The sequence below is a fragment of the Azolla caroliniana genome, unplaced genomic scaffold (genome assembly GCF_043228905.1).
Source record: "Azolla caroliniana isolate FFs.n. ecotype wild unplaced genomic scaffold, voAzoCaro1.0.p SCAF_8, whole genome shotgun sequence".
Classification (NCBI taxonomy): domain Eukaryota; kingdom Viridiplantae; phylum Streptophyta; class Polypodiopsida; order Salviniales; family Salviniaceae; genus Azolla; species Azolla caroliniana.
Window position 1 is genome coordinate 8,040,552 of NW_028230443.1, and position 4,653 is coordinate 8,045,204.

The following is a 4,653-nucleotide window of genomic DNA, read 5'->3' on the forward strand; positions in this document are numbered from 1 at the left end:
TACAACCTAGACCCAACTTCACTACTTATACTATAAGGAAACACATAAATGCCTTGCTACATTGACTTTGAGATCATCTCTAAGTTTCAAAACTATAATAAAAGTAGAACATTATTTCGTCTAGCCTCTACTAGATTTCCACACATTCATATAATAAAGTTGCACTGCAAAACTTTGAATGGACGACTTAATAATAAAAGGGAAGAACATGACCTAGAAAATAATCTTGGATCAACATTCGCATTGGAGGAATCAATGTTCTATCCTAACAATTGGTTAGCGTATTATCGAGAGTCTCGAAAACCAAGTCTAAATAAGAACATACACCTAGGCACAAATGAATGTGTGGATGCCATGTGCTATACACAAATTATAATTTGGGAGATATATAATATAATAAAATCTTAGGCGTTTAGAGTTGAAGCAAAATCTCATTTGAGTTGTGTTCTTTAATAGAATATTGGCATTGACAAGTTTAACCAAACGTCAACTAACTTCTAAATTCTAATCAAGGCATAATGTTTTTTGACGAGTAAGGTTCTATACAAGGGAAGGTAATGGTGTCAAGGTCTAAGAAATACAACTATGACATTGGATATATGTAAGCCTCCGTGGTTTCAAATGTTTTTCGTAACACTCAAGTATAGGACCAAAAAAAAGCTAAGAAGCATTCAACATAACGAATGAAAGTGCAAACCCTTGGACAACAAAAAGAATACAGAAAAGGGGCAAAGCCTCACAAACTGTGCCAGTGTTGGGGCATAATAATTCACTAAAATGCTTCAAATACACCTTTTTTTAACTTGCCGATTCTATAGGGGCGGGCAGAGCAAAATACCACGAAAAGAAACATATTTTCAACTAGATTTCAAGAGCTAATTGCGGTAGAGAGATTGTAGATATTGTACTAAATGCCTACAAAATTTGTGGTATTAACTTGCAAAATGTATGGGACGATAGTATAACATGAAGGACAAGAGAAGTGGAGGTGTGGGAAGGACGCAATCATGAATGTTCTTGAATGTGAATGAAGCCATGGGAACCAATGCAATAACGAAGAGAGAAACTTGAAGATGCTTCAAGGGGTGGGATGGTTCCATGTGTGCAAAAAATACACGATGGAAGACATATATTAAACCATGCGATATAATAATGCATGGCATTAGGTAGGGAATTCTAACGAAGGAGGAATCCAAAATTGCCGGTTGCAGCTAAGGTATGGTTAAATAATAATATTCCTATGCATTTAGTATTGGCGTTTTGGAAATGGTTGTGGGCTCTACAGATTCCTCGCAAAATCACTACATTTAGATGGTTATGTGTCATAGTGTCCACTATGCACTTCGAGTCTTGGAATGGATGCATAGGGAAGAGGGGACCAAAACTTGCTCTTTTTGTGGGTTTCATTTGGAATCAATACAACATGCCTTATGGAACTATATGGCTACATGTTCTGTTTGGAAACGTATGTTGCGCCTCATTGATGTTGCGTATGGACCTAATGTGATTACATGGGGAATGTCTTTTGGATGGATATAAATGTGGATAAACATAATTATGAAAGGGAAAAGATACTATTTACCCTTCAAACTAAGGGAAGGCAAGTTAAGGACATACCATATTTAAGCTCAAATCGGTTAAATGCGGATGCCACAGTATGGGGCTATAATATCATCGGTGGTTTTGTGGAATATTTGGATAGATCGATGCAAAAATGTGTTTCAACAAATAAAACAAAATCCTGTTCATTGTGTCAAAGAAATTTGGTCGATGCGTATCTCAATTTTAAAAGGTCAATATGACTCCTTCACTGGCAATGAAGATACCATTTTTCTGAAACAACAATCCTTTAAAGGCAAGTGGAAGGATTTGTTCGTCTTTGTGGAGAGAAATGACAAAATGGTTTGGCAATATGTACCCCCTCGAGGGTTGTTTCCTCCATAGGTGGAGTGTTAGTTTTAATTATGACATAGTGGGGGATATCATTATACGTTGATTGGATTGGTAATGGAAACTATGTATGGTGTAGTTTTGTTTAAAAAAATAAAAATAAAAATAAAAATAAAAATGGATGGCATAAAACCCCAAAAAATTGCAATAAAGACTCGTAAGAGCAAATATTGGGTCTTATTTTTGTTACAAATGATTGAAGGTGTTATGTATGTATATGATATAAGAGGAAAGTAAAAAAGAAGAAAGAAGCCAAGTAGTAGGAATGCAAATATAAATATAAATATAAATATATATATATATATATATATCCCATACGAGGTAATGGTTGGGGGGGAGGGGTTGTCTATAAAAGGAAAAGGAAGGCCACACCCATCTTCTTGTAAGTCTCATGTTTCAACACACAAACTCTCACACAAAATAAGACTAGGGTTCTTTCTTGCTCTCCTTAATTAAGGCTATCCATATACATACATACATACACACATTACCCCAAGGGGAGAGGTTTTATTTTATATTCAATCATTCAATCATAGAAGAGTGAAGTGAGTGAGTGAGAGTGTGTGACCATGGAACCTCACCTTAACTTAGACCATCACCATAGCACCACCACTACCACTAGCTACATCCTACTATATCTTCAACACTTCTACTCTACTACAACTCCTCCTCCCATTCCTACTACTACTACTACTACTACATTATTCATCATTCAAGAGGGAGCAGGTGCATGGTGGCAACTCCTCATTCATCCCATTCTACAATTGCTCATCCTGGCACTCCTCCTCCTTGTGGCCGTAGCTACCGCGACCGTGTTACTCCATTGGTCCTCGCCCGGCGGCAATGCATGGGGTCGCCTCCGCTCCCGATCCCCTCATTCTCCCGGGCCCGCCGATAAAGAAGAAGAAGAAGGTAATAATGGGGAGATCATCCCGGGGCCCCGGGGCCTCCCGATCCTTGGCCACCTCCTTGTCCTCCGCCACCCTCTGGCCCACGTCCGCCTCTCCGCCCTGGCCGCCTCCGCCAATTGCCGCCGCCTCATGGCCTTCAGCCTGGGCCACACCCCCGCCGTCCTCACCTGCTCCCCACATGTCGCCAAGGAGATCCTTACCTCCCCTTCTTTTGCCGATCGCCCCGTCAAGGCCTCCGCCCGCCAGATGCTCTTCCACCGCGCCATCGGCTTCGCTTCCTACGGCCCCTACTGGCGGAACCTGCGCCGCGTGGCCGCCACCCATTTCTTCTCGCCGCGCCAGATCGCCGGCCACGAGTGGCTGAGGCAACGCAACACGTGCGAGATGATGCGGAGGATGGACGAGTCCATGGAGAGGTGTGGGTGGGTTGGGGTTCGATCGCACCTGCAGCATGCCTCGCTCAGTAACATAATGGGCTCCGTCTTCGGCGTCAAGGATTACAGACATGACATGGATGATCTGGAGGCGATGGTGAGAGAAGGATTTGATCTGCTGGGGGAGGTGAACTTCAACGATCATTTGGAGTGGTTCTGGGCCTGGTTCGATCGGCGTAGCGCCGGGGTGGAGCGGCGGAGCAGGGCTCTGGCGGCTCGAGTGAAGGTCTTCGTGCAGAAGCTCATCGATGAGAAACGGCGGGCGGCGGCGGCGGAGGCTGGGCGATGGGACAAAGACCATCCTCCTCCCGCTGGCCAGTCGGATTTCATCGACGTATTGCTGTCGTTGAGCGAGGAGGAGAAGCTGTCGGATGAGGATATGATCGCGGTGCTCTGGGTAAGAGGGAAGGAATCAGTAGTAGTAACTCATCACAACTACTTACTGGACCCGTGATCACACGTTATAGCTAAGATTTAGTAGTAAATCTAAATCTGGTGCGTAATTAAATGCAGGAGATGATATTCCGGGGCGCCGACACGACGGCCGTGCTGACGGAGTGGATCCTGGCGGAGATGGTGCTGAATCCGGAGATTCAGAGGCGGGTGCAGGCGGAGCTCGAGGAGTACGTGGCGGAAGGTGGGGTGAGAAGCATAGCCGAGGCGGGGCTGGCGAGGCTACCATACCTGCAGGCGGTGATAAAGGAGTCGCTGCGCCTGCACCCGCCGGGGCCGCTGCTGTCGTGGGCGCGGCTGGCGGTGGCGGACGTGCACGTGGCGGGATACCGGGTGCCGGCGGGTACGACGGCGATGGTGAACATGTGGGCGATCACGCACGACGGAGAGGTGTGGGCGGAGGCGGAGTCGTTCAGGCCGGAGAGGTTCCTGGAGGAGGAGGTGGACGTGAGGGGCGGAGATCTGCGGCTGGCGCCGTTCGGGGCCGGGCGGCGCGTGTGCCCCGGCAGGGCCCTGGGCTACGCCACCGTCCAGCTCTGGGTGGCCAGCCTCCTCTACGCCTACACGTGGCAACCCCACCCCTCCCACCCCGTCCACCTCGCCGAGCACCTCAACCTCTCCTGCGAGATGAAGTGCCCCCTCCGCGCACGTGCCGTCCGCCGCCACGCCTCCTCCTCCTCCTCCTCCTCCACATAACTCCTCCTGCTGTGCCCAACACACGGGTGGCGGATGGCCAAAAAAAAAAAATACACTACTACCCCCACCCTGCCAAAACCGCGCGCACGTGCTGCACATAATCATCGCACGTGCGGGACGGAGATTTTTTGCAAATTCTCTATTTTCCACCCCCTCTTTTTCGCCTCTTTTTTTTTGTTTTTGGCCCTCGCACGCTAGCGAAATGGGCT

At 47.1% G+C, this 4,653-nt stretch overlaps 1 pseudogene across 1 annotated transcript; it reads left to right on the top strand.

Moving 5' to 3' along the window:
- Positions 1-2,466: 2,466 nt before the first annotated feature.
- On the top strand, positions 2,467-4,444 carry LOC147860959 (cytochrome P450 78A7 pseudogene; annotated as a pseudogene). The gene is made up of 2 exons (XR_015530157.1): positions 2,467-3,692; positions 3,809-4,444. The product of XR_015530157.1 is annotated as a cytochrome P450 78A7 pseudogene (transcript).
- The last annotated feature ends 209 nt before the right edge of the window (positions 4,445-4,653 follow it).